This window comes from Hyla sarda, chromosome 8 (assembly GCF_029499605.1).
Source record: "Hyla sarda isolate aHylSar1 chromosome 8, aHylSar1.hap1, whole genome shotgun sequence".
NCBI classification, from domain to species: domain Eukaryota; kingdom Metazoa; phylum Chordata; class Amphibia; order Anura; family Hylidae; genus Hyla; species Hyla sarda.
Genome location: NC_079196.1, coordinates 48,794,375 through 48,807,201, shown reverse-complemented (window position 1 = coordinate 48,807,201; position 12,827 = coordinate 48,794,375). Strand labels below are relative to the sequence as shown.

General features: G+C 40.7%; 1 protein-coding gene across 5 annotated transcripts in view; it reads right to left on the bottom strand.

The window, feature by feature from the left end:
• The window catches only part of B3GALT1 (beta-1,3-galactosyltransferase 1), a 443,777-nt gene that overhangs the window by 311,535 nt on the left and 119,415 nt on the right, over positions 1-12,827 (bottom strand). Inside the window, exon 1 of one of the 5 annotated variants that reach the window (XM_056536927.1) lies at positions 5,894-5,944. The exons of the other annotated variants lie outside the window; for them this stretch is intronic. The gene's annotated coding sequence lies outside the window, so the exon portion shown is untranslated. Of the gene's footprint in view, positions 1-5,893; positions 5,945-12,827 lie in introns of those variants that run through there. 5 annotated transcript variants of the gene reach the window in all.

Genomic DNA, 12,827 nt, shown 5'->3' with positions numbered 1-12,827 from the left:
CTGTGGTATATGTTGGAAAACCTTTTGACAGTATCCCAATCTATACCCATGGCCCTTGCTGATAAAAACACCAAAAAAGGATATCATGGCCTGCATTAGACATAACACAGGAACAGTCGTAATCCCACAAATTAGTCCTTCTAGTCACATGGGACACAACACTATTGAAATCAATGGCTTTCCTGAGAGTCTACTGACATTAGTTTCCTGCTGTCAGTGTGTAAAAGCTGCTATGTCTTATTGGAATAAGGTTAGCTCTAACTATGACTTACATACATAAAATAATAAAAAAAAACAAAAAAAAACAATTACAATTCCCCCAATGGCCTACACAGTGTATAAAAAGAAAAAGTAGAACAAAATAATAGCTATGCTTAAATACCAAAGAAAAATACATTATACAAATACAAAATGCATTGGTGCTGAATTCATCAAAAGCGACTTTTCAGCGACTAGTCGCATTGGCTGAAAGTACGCCAAAATGTCAGACCATGTTGGAGCAGGTTTAAATACAGTCTAAAGCATAGATCCCGAAGTCTGTGCACAGAATTTATCAAGAGCCTTGTGACTTTTGATAAATTAGGTGCACAATAGACCGGACTAACCCTCTGTAGTTTGGTCTATATTGATGCGGGACGTAGACAACTTTGATCAATCTCCCCCAATGTTCCAGACGCTGGGGAGCAGAGTAACCCTTTAAGCATGCTAACCTATTTTTGATTGAACCTGTTAGGGAGACACCCAATGAAGGTGTGAATTCAGCATTACAAAATAGAAAAGCATAAGAGAAATAGAGAGAAAGTGATTGTCAGGAACTGTAGTCTTTTACCTTGGTAAGCCCATTGACAGCAAGCCCTGGCAGCATCACAGCAAATGTGCTGCACAGCAATAAAAAAAAAATAATAATAATAATAATGCTTCTGTGCTACAATTGCTTCCTTTACTGAACATTCAGACACATTTAGGGACATTTTGTATTTCTTTATATTGCTTTATAAGCTCTAAAAACTCAAGTAAGACATATAAACAAATAGCTAATGCAAACTGTAAGCCTGGCCTTTCTTGAGCACACACCAGTTGGTTATTGATAAGACAAAGCTAAGGATGCAATTTGGACAGATGTGATCAGATGGTACACAATACTTTGTGTTGTATGAACATCATTAATGTTTTTTGTACTTACTTTACACTACTATAGGTTCAGCAGACAAATGATCTTTGACCACTAATAAAGGTAAAAGGAGATCCAAGAAAGGGAGATGGATCGCGCTGCCACAAGAAGTATATATATAGGTAAATTTATTGCACACAAAGGATCCATGCAACGCATTTCAAAGCCGTTCTGGCTATTTCAAAAAAGCCGGAACGGCTTTGAAACGCGTTGCGTGGATCCTTTGTGTGCAATAAATGTACCTATATATACTTCTTGTGGCAGCACGATCCATCTCCCTTTCTTGGATCTCCTTTTACCTATATTTGCGCCTGGACGCTGGGAGCAGCAGCAACCGCTATTAGAGGATTCCTGATCAAGCGCATTGAGTGTTGTGCCTCCATTCGCACAACTCGCATAGGTGAGTGCGTTTTGATTGGGCTCTTCACTATCTCATCCATCAGGTTCCAACCAGGGGCGAGCACCCTGTTCTCTTTTGTATTGACCACTAATAAGGCCAAGTCCTCACCGTCCTGCCATACACATATACCAATATCTGCAGTGTATCTATTGAAAACACTCTTTCAAACTGGCTTAGGTGCAGCTGTGTTGATATATTTGGCATCATGTACTAAGAATTCTATTATACTGAACATTGGGAGTAATGCCAAAAGACAACCCAGAAAAGTGCTCTTCAAACAGTGGACCTCTAGATGTTGCAAAACTAAAACTTCCACCATGCCCGGACAGCCAACGGCTGTCCGGGCATGGTGGGAGTTTTGTAGTTTTGCAACATCTATATGGCTTGCATTTCGCCTCTTCCAGAGAAATAATGCTCAATTTCGAGATTTGATCTGGAATGGGCGGAAACCCCAGAGAAGAATGACTTCAAGAAGAAACCACTCCTTTCCCTTCCAACCTTCAACTTACCGTATTTTTCGCCCTATAAGACGCATCGGCGTATAAGACGCACCCAATTTATAGGTGCAAAATCAAAAAAAATTAAGATTTAGAACTAAATAGTGGTCTTCAACAGCCGTTGGCTGTCTGGGCATGCTGGGAGTTGTAGTTTTGCAACATCTGGAGGTCCGCAGATTGAAGACCACTGCATAGGAGGTAATACTCACGTGTCCCCGCCGCTCCAGACCCGTCACCGCTGCCCTGGATGTCGCTCCATCGCTGTCGCCGCGTCCCCGTCGCTCCGGAACGTCTCTGCTGCCGGCCGGGTATCCTCACTCTCCGTGACGTGATGACGAGGAAGGAGAGCGCCGGCCATACAGGAGATCCCTGAACGGAGAAGACACCGAGGAGGCAGGTAAGGTCCCTCTCGGTGTCCTGTAAGCACTAACCCGGCTATTCAGTCGGGCTGTTCGGGACCGCCGCGGTGTCACTTTCCCATCAGACGCGGCGGTCAGCTTTGATCACCGCGTCTGAAGGGTTAATACAGGGAATCACCGCGATCGGTGATGTCCTGTATTAGCCGCGGGTCCCGGCCGTTGATGGCCGCAGGGACCGCCACGATAGGTGTGTATTCGCCGTATAAGACGCACCGACTTTTTCCCCCCAGTTTTGGGGAAGAAAAAGTGCTTCTTATACGGCGAAAAATACGGTAATACACAAAATCTGGAGCAAAATTAAACAAATTAGGGGGTTGGAAAAATTTATGAATATACTCCATTATGGAACAATTTACGGCTCCCAGAATTATATCAACTGGAAGGCTCCGCTATGTGGAGCAGGTTGGGCGTGGTATGGGTTAAAGATCTTTTCAAAATGAACAGAATGAGGTCTTTCGGTGATTTTCAAGAGGACTTCCATGTCCCCCGCTGAAGTGTTTTTCCATTATTTTAAGCTGCGGCACGCGATTGCTGCCCAGCAAAAGCACTTCCCTCTGTTAGTAAGTAGGGATTCAGTTTTGGACCTAATAATAAAACCAAAGAATCAGAGTGGGCATATCTCTAGTATATATCAATTGCCAGCTGAGAAATGCTGAGAAACTTTTTCTATTATATGTTGCACTGCTGTGAGACACTAAAGGTTTGTTGTGACATTATTTTTCATAAACATCATTAATCTTATTTTGTACAATAATGGATCTGAACATTGGAAAGTAGTCAAAGTGTCAGCTCGGTTGTGCATACTAACAAGAAGTCATTTTGCAGTCTGTCACCCCATGCTGTGCACTCTCTCCTGGTTATTATTGCGATGGTATGCTGATTAGCGCTACAAGTTTACCGGAAAGCTCATTGAAGTAAGCAAACTCTCTAAAATAGAGATTACACCTCATTTCATCGCTAGCAAGCTAATGCGCAGCATTTGTAAGTGCAGGAAATACAGAAAAGTGTGAACATTGTAGCATTCCTTTCTGATAAAGTAAGTTCTAGGTCAGGGGTCAGATAAAGTAAGTTCTAGGTCAGGGGTCAGATAAAGTAAGTTCTAGGTCAGGGGTCAGATAAAGTAAGTTCTAGGTCAGGGGTCTCCAAACTGTGGAAGGCAGACCAAAGGAGAAGATCGCCGAAGCAGCAAAGGAGAAGGCAGAGGTGTAGCTTGTAGCTTCTGGGCCCCAAATTCTGCAACAATGTGTTTTGGGGTCCCCTTAGGCACCAGAGCCCGGTGCGACTGCTACCTGTATAGTTACGCCCCTGGGAGGAGGTGGGAGAAGCCTCAGGTGGTCCAATGAGTCTGTGCAAGCCACCCTAACACTTGAGTATTGATCACGGCTTCTAAAAGGTTAATGGTGGGCATCAGCGGGGCATGATCGCCATTAGTGGTGGATTCCGAGCTGCTCATAGCAGCCAGCACCTGTAGCCTATGAAGCAAGCGCAGCTCCTGCACTCGCTGCATAGATCGTACATAGTGCAGGGAGTAAATGTACTCTCTGGAGCGCTAAGTACCCGGCAGCCAGGGCATCAATTTATGTCCTCCGTCCTCTAGGGATTAAATGTTGTGTTTTAATGAGAAATGGAATGGATTACTTGTATTCTGTGGTCTTCTCTTTTATTGAAATGACACTGTATTAATCATCTCAGAACACATGACCAGTCATAGACCAATCTCTTTTGTATGTTGTAGATCAGTGGTCTTCAAATTGTGGACCTCTTTTTTTTTTTTTCTTTTTTGTTGTTTTTACATGATTTTACAAAATATCACCCACACAAAGAAAGCATATTCATCCAAATTTTCAGGATACATAATATCGGTTCCTACCAAATAGTAACGGGCTCACCCCGAAAAAATTAAATAGATAAGAACGAATACAAAAAAAGTAAGTATTATCTTAATTACCCAAGGGCCGTACACAAAAGAAAAAATAGAGGAAAAAAAATTATAAACGCCTCAACCCCTCTCTCTCCAACTCCAAAGTTATCCTCAACCTCTGTTTATCCATATATTCCAAATTAAGCTATATTTATCTGTTAATCCCCTTTTTGTATATATTGCTTTCTCCCAAAACATTATCCTCTCCATCTTCCTAATAAAATGTTTTTTAATCGAGGGATTTGGGTCTTTCCAAAATTGCACTATTAATTTTCTCGCATTGTATAATAATCTACCGAGGGCAATTTTAGTATAAACTGATATTTTGTTAAACTATCCAGACAGCCCAGTATACAGGTTTTTAATTCCATAGGTATAACAATATCCCAAACCTCCACCATAAAATCTGTTATTGATTTCCAATATCTCTGAATATACATTCAGAGATATTGTATATACATCATTGTATAAACACACTCCCAAAACTTGTGTATAATATCTGCATTATCTTGTGAGCTCGATACCCAATCTTATATAAAAGGGTGGGAGTTCTATGCGACCTATACAGAATATATAAGAATATATTGAGTTAATCTTGCCCCTTCAACAAGTGCCAGATTCGGAGTATTGTCAAGAATAGACTTCCATTGCTCCCCGCTGACATTTGCTTCCAGTTGTCATGTCTGGAATGTCGGTGTTATGTTCATACAGCTTATTGCTTTGAAGTAGATGATCCTAAATAGGAACACCGTTGCAAATGTATCCCTGCAGTGCCGCCACAGGATAATCCCAGTATTACACATTTCTTACTGAAGTTAAAGGTGTACTCCATAGATTTTAATTTATTTTTTTCAAATCAACTGGTGCCAGAAAATTATGCTGATATGTAATTTACTTCTATTTTAAAACCTTAATCAATCCAGTACTTTTCAGCTGCTGCATACTACAGAGGAAAATGTGTAGTACTTTCCAGTCTGACCACAGTGCTCTCTGCTGGCACATCTGTCCATGTCAGGAACTGTGAGGCACAGGAGAGGTTTACGATGAGGATTTGCTCCTACTCTGGACAGTTTTTGACAAGGACAGAGGTTTCAGTAGAGAGCGCTCTGCTCAGATTGGAACTGCACAACTTCCTCTGGAGCATACAGCAGCTGATAAGTACTGGAAGACTTGAGATTTTCAACGAGAAGTAGCCTACAGATTTCTATAACTTTCTGGCACCTGTTGATTTGAAAAAATTTTAATTCCTTCAGAGTATCCCTTTAACTCTGAAATGACCATTTTGGCCTTAAATGGGCACTGTCAGATATAAAAACTTTTGATATGTTATAAAGTATTGCAAAACAATATGTTTTATAATTGCTTTCATCAGAAAATTTTTTGTATTTCATGGTGAAAAAGGCAGTCAAAAAAATGGCCACTAGGGGGTCCTCCTGCCTTCTGGGACACATATGTGGTATCCCGGTACGGTATGGTATATCGTACCTTGTATGGTGGTCCCCAAAGTCAGAGTTACTTCGTTCCAGTGGGGTCCTCCTGGTGGGATAGCCCCTAGTCGCCTCTTCCTTCTTCAATTTTGTGATGTTTGCATGTATATGTAATTATATATTTAATGCTGTATAAAGTGTTGCAGGACCTTAGGTCATGTGATTAGTGTTAATTCTATTAGAGTATGTTGAAGGACCTTCCTAGGTCACGTGTGTGGTCACATGTCTAGACCATAATTCCTTGTAAAGTGAATGACAGATGGTATGGACCAATGAGCTCAAGGCCAGCTCCTGCCCATATAAGGGAGCTGCCAGCCAATCCTCGCTCTCTTGTGATCTTGCTCTCTTGCTCCTGAGCTGCAAAGCAAGCAGCATTATCTCTTGGGTGCCGGACAATCAGAGAGAGAGGAGATCCGTGCTACTTTCAAAGACAAGACCAGGCCAGAAGCCTGCAAATTCCGGTGGAACAGCGCATATTAACCTACTAAGCTCTATAAAACTCACAAGGTCCCAACCAGCTGTCAAACTCCAAATAGACTTTGTTACATGGACTGTTCCTGTTTAATCCTGCATAAAAGCTGCAGTAAAAGTTCCGACAGTTCCGGGCAATCATTTATTTAATACCTCCCTATCGCTCTTGGGATGGGTGGCGGTAGGACAAGCATACATAGGAGCCCTCACCCTGGTGTCACGAGTAGAAAGGGTTAACCAGACACCCGCACAGCTACACCCCTATACACTGCCCCCACAAGCTACCACACATACCAGTCTGGCCCCGTCCTGCCGTCATCGCTAATGTCACGGACGATTTCCTTGATTGACATCAGGTCAAGCACTGCTGTGCTCGCTCCCGGCGTAGTGAAGAATTTTGTGTCTTGAAGAGTTCTGTGTCCCGAACATGAGAGTGTATGGTTTGCAGAAATCTGTGTCCAGGCAGTAAGGCTGCAAAACAGTGAGCAGTGCAGTGAGCAGAGCGAGACTTCACCCCCCCCCCCCCCCCCCCCCCATCAACCAATTACAGTGTCTCAGCACTTTCATCAGCTGTTCGGGACACAGAACTCTTCAAGACACACAATTCTTCACTACACCTCACTACACCGATCCTCGGTGGCGTTGCCAGGTGGCACATCCTGCACATCCACAAAGGTACCTGTACTGAGGGTCCGTGATGGGACATCACCCGTGAGTGGGCATAGTTTGCTGGACGGCGCCGTTGTGACTGTGACCTGCTAAAAACTGGACCAGTGGTGCAGGTCAGTGGTGCAGGTCAGTGGTGTAGGTCTGTTTCCCTGCCAGGGCGCCTCCAGCTGCTGCAAAACTACAACTCCCAGCATGCTGGGAGTTGCAGTTTTTAAACAGCTAGAGGCACCCTGGCTGGGAAACAGTGCTCTCCATAACCTGTCACTCTCTGAAACTACAACTCCCATCGTTCCCTGAGATATACAGGCTGTCAGGACATGTTAGGAGATGTAGTTTTAGAGCGACTGCAGATTGACTGTGGAGGGATCATATAAAACTACAAATCCCATCATGCCCTGACAGATATACAGGCTGTGAAGACATGATAGGAGTTGTAATTTTATATGATCCCTCCACATACAGTCAATCTGCAGTTGCTCTAAAACAGGGGTCCTCAAACTTTTTAAACAGGGGGCCAGTTCACTGTCCCTCAGACCGTTGGAGGGCCGGACTATAGATTAAAAAAAAATAATAATAATATGAACAAATTCCTATGCACACTTATATATCTTATTAGTGGACTACCCCTTTAAGTATGCAGCACAGTTCCCCCCACATTAGGTTGGCAGTAAAGATCCCCCCACATTAGGTTGTAGTTCCCCCACATTAGGTTGTAGTTGCCCCACATTTAGTTGGCATTATAGTTCCTCCCACATTAGGTTGGCAGTATAGTTCCCCCACATTAGGTTGTAGTTCCCCCACATTTAGTTGGCAGTATAGTTCCCCCACATTTAGTTGGCAGTATAGTTCCCCAAAATTAGGTGCAGTATAGTTCCTCCACATTAGGTGCAGTATAGTTCCCCCTCATTAGGTTGGCAGTATAGTTCCCCCCACAATATGGCTCCACCAGATTAGTTTGGCAGTATAGTTCCCCCACATTAGGTTGTAGTTCCCCCACATTAGGGTTGGCAGTATAGTTACCCCACATTAGGTTGTAGCTCCCCCACATTTAGTTGGCAGTATAGTTCCCCCACATTAGGTGCATTATAGTCCTTAGTCAGCGGCGGGCCGGACAAATGTCCTCGGCGGGCCGCATGTGGCCCGCGGGCCGTAGTTTGAGGACCCCTGCCCTAAAACTACAACTCCTAACATGTCCAGACAGCCTGTATATCTGTATATAGCATAACACCAGAGAGGTAAGGGTTACAGATGAGAATTATAAAAGGTAATTCTAACAGAAATAAAGGCCATACACATGTACATGATCAGGATGAGGTACTGAGCAACATAGAACAGTTTTTTTTTTTTTTGGCTGATCTGACAGGTACGCTTTAAGGCCAAATTTTTCAAATCTGACCTGTGTCACTTTATGCATGAATAACTCTGAGATGCTTTTACTTATCAGTCTGATTATGAGATTTTTTTTTGCAACATATTCTACTTTAAGATATTGGTACATTTTTGTCGATACTTGCATCATTTCTTTGTAAAAAAAAAAAAAAAAATCACGAAATAAAGTGAAAAATGAGCATTTTTCGAAATTTCAAATACTCTGCTTGTAAGAAAAATGACATGCCAAATAAATGACATATTGATTCACATATACAATATGTCTACTTCATGTTGGCATCATAAAATAGATGGTTTTAGTTTTAGAAAACATTAGAGGGCTTCAAAGTTTAGCAGCAATTTTTCAGGGACCAGTTCAGTTTGAAGTGGATTTGAGGGGCCTTTCTGTAAGAAATCCTCCATAAATGACCCGTTATAAAAACTGCATCCCTTACAGTATTCAAAATTACATTCAGAAAGTTTGTTAAACCTCTAGGTGGTTTACAGGGGAAAACCCTTGTGAGGCCAATGCCATTTACCCCATACCGGATTGATTCCTTCCTGACTCCAAATATATCAAACTAAATCCCTGGATCAAGGTTCTGTCCCTATAGATCTAGCACCTATAACCTGTAATGTTATTGCTCTCCAGAAATGTATCCAGACCCCTTTTGATCCCCCATCTATGCTGGTGTAGAAATCTTCTTTGCTCTATATACAGAAGATGCAGAGATACAGTCCTGGCTATAAATAAAAGTTTTGTTGAGTCTGTCCTGTGAGCATCATAACGGATCAAGCAATCGTTAAGCTTTAATCGTTAAGCTTCGGTGTTAAACATTTTTTTCTTCTAATCAACTGGTGCCAGAAAGTTATACATATTTGTAAATGACTTCTACAGTATGTAAAAATTGTAATTCTTCCAGTACTTATCAGCTGCTGTATACTCCACAGGAAGTTCTTTTCTTTTTTGAATTTCTTTTTTGTCTGACCACAGTGCTCTCTGGTGACCCCTCTGTCTGTGTCAGGAACTATCTGGAGCAGGAGAGGTTTATTATGGGGATTTGCTTCTACTCTGGACAGTTCCTGACACAGACTGAGGTGTCAGTAGAGAGCACTGTGGTCAGACAGAAAATAACAATACAACTTCCTCTGTAGTATACAGCAGTTGAGAAGTACTGGAAGGATTAAGATTTTTAAATAGAAGTAATTTACAGATCTATTTTTATACTGGTGGTCTAAAAAATTTTTATACCACCGGAGTACCCCTTTAAGGAAATCAATAAAGAATCAGTTTTCCCCGATTTTTTGAAGGCAGCATTGAGTTTACTTATGAGAGATGAATATTGCATATCTGAATATCATGTCCCAGTGAATCCAGACGAGTCAGTATATTTAGCAAAATCTGTAAAACTCCATTGTAATATGGGGCCCCGAATACTTTTACTTGGCGTAATATCTCCCACTATTATAAATCCTTTTTATCATGAATGTTCTTCTAAAACTTTCCTTTCCTTAGGTATATTAGTATGTACTACAGTATATATATCGTGTGACATAGAAACACTTTACACTTGCATCCCCCATAAGCTTGCATTGATAGCTATTGAATACCATCTTCATAAATATTCCAGTTTTACCCCGATTTAAAAATGTTTATTCTTATGGTTATGGAATATTTGTTAACACATCACTTTTTTATGTTTAATTCTAAATATTATTTACAGCGAGTAGGAGCTTCAATGGGTGCCAAATACTCTCCTTCTTTAGCTATCCTTTTTGTTGCATGGTGGGAGGAATTATTTTTGTTCGATTCACTTAACCCTTTTCTGCCTGACATTTTGTGGTACGGCCGCTACATAGATGATATTATCATCATCTGGACTTCTGATGTGGCGGCCGTACCACAGTTTGTTCTGTATCTTAACTGCAATCCCCGTGCTTTTAAATTCACTTATGATTTCCATTCTGTCACAATTAATTATCTTGATGTGAAGTTGGAAGTCATAGATCAGAAAATTGTCACTTCAACATACAGAAAGCCTACTGCAGGCAATTCTGTACTTCATGCCAATTCTTGCCATCTGAAACATATTATTAGAAATTTGCCGTACGGAGAATTTGTCAGAAGTAAAGGAAAATGTTCTTCTGATCATCTTTTTGAGGCTGAAAGTGTTAAACTGTCTGATAGATTGAAACAGAGAAATTATCTTGAGGGTCTGATAAATTCTGCCATCGACAAAGTTCGTTCAATAAAAAGAGAAGACCTTTTACAGGATAAAAAAATCTAAAAATTCTAGACATAATAAATATAAACATCGGGATACTGTTACCCACAGCAACAACAAAGAAACAGTTACTTTTGTAACTACATATAGTCGACAATACAATAAAATCAAAAACATTGTTAATCAATATCTTCCTATATCGGAACAAGATACCATTCTTAAAAATGTTATACATAAGGGCTGCAGATTTTCAGCTAAACGTCCACCCAATTTACAAACTATACTGGCACCCTCCCATATAACAGCAAATAGCTCCCATAATACTTGGCTTAATATCAAGGGCTGTTTCAGATGTGGCGGTAATCGCTGCGGTTGCTGTGCGTTTCTTAAACAAACAAAATAATTTAATGAAACCATTGCGAGTATATCCTATACCATTTCTTCCTTTATAAATTGCAATACCACTTGGGCTATTTATTATATACATTGTAGCATCTGCAATTTAGGTTATGTGGGCTGCACAAGTAGACGCATTAAAGATAGACTTAGAGAACATGTCTATGGAGCCACCCAAATCACCAGAAATCCTTCTAATGTCTCCAAACATTTTTCACACGCGCATGCAGGCGATGTAAGTGCCCTTACGATTACAGGAGTAGAAAGGGTTACTAAGCCACTACATGGAGGAGACAGACGTTCTAAACGGTTGAATCATGAAGGTTACTGGATACTCGTGTTTAATACCTCGTTCCCTAAGGGCATGAATCATAGGCTTGATTTGGTTATGAGTTATTGATATTGTTATATTTTTTCTGAGTTTATTTTTTGTATTGCTTTTGTATTTGCTTGTGCTTTTGTATTGTATGATTAAGGCCCGGTAGGGCGGAAACGCGTCAGAGGGGGAGGTTGTTAGCTCCACATTTGTCGATGTACACCTGTTTGTATCGTATGGATTTTAACATGGATTTCCAATAAAGTTATGGTTTTACCAGTGCTGTGAATCTTCTGGATATTTATATTTATCAAATTACTACTCTGGGGTAATAGAATTGCATGGCCTAGGGCTTTATAAAACCTTTGCCTGCTTTCATGAATAAAGGGCAACCCACAAGTGCAATGAAGGGAAAGTCATTGGGTGACAAAGGGGCCCATTCCTCTCTAATGGTTAAGATGATACAGCATCTAATTATATAGCTTGGATTGGAGGTACAGTATCTCCAATCTTGGGCGCAGATGGTGAGTGTCAGCTGTAAATAGGAGCCCACTCAGCTCCTGAGCCCACTCAATACTCCCCTAATGACACCATGATGCAGCAATTAGGCTAGGTTCACACTACGGAATTTCTGCCGGCTTTGAAATTGCAGGCAGAAATTCTGCTTGCTAAAATGTATAGTAGATGCCTGAAGATGGTGGTATGAGACTCCCGAAGCGTGGCACTTTTTGTATATCTTGCTAAAGATGGAATAAATAGCACCTTTTTTTGCACTTGAGATACTTTTTGTGTGCTGCGTTTTTTTTCTACTGTGTTGAAGTTGGCGTCCATAACCATGACTGCGTGCACTAGAATACTTTTCATTGACCCTGGGTGGTTGTGCTGCTTCTTTGGACTTTTTTGTTTTTGTTTTTTAGATAGATAGATAAATAGATAAAAATCGGAGAAAAACGCAGCACACAAAGTGTCTTCAGTGCGAAAAATATGATTTGTTTTATTCCATCATCATTTGTGTGCTGCGATGTTTTTCAATTTTTATTGAAGTTGGAGTCCCTAACCAAGTCTCATGTGACTGCGTGCACCTTACTACTCTTTGGGATTCGATTGCTGGCTGTGCTGCTTTTTTTGGAACTCTAGATAAATAGATAGATAGATAGATAGATAGATGATAGATAGATGTGAGATAGATAGATAGATATGAGATAGATAGATAGATAGATAGATATAGATAGATAGATATGAGATAGATAGATAGATAGATATGAGATAGATAGATATGAGATAGATAGATATGAGATAGATAGATAGATAGATAGATAGATAGATAGATAGATATGAGATAGATAAAGATATGAGATAGATAGATATATATGAGATAGATAGATATGAGATAGATAGATATGAGATAGATAGATAGAGATATGAGATAGATAGATATGAGATAGATAGATAGAGATATGAGATAGATAGACAGCTAGGTAAATGCA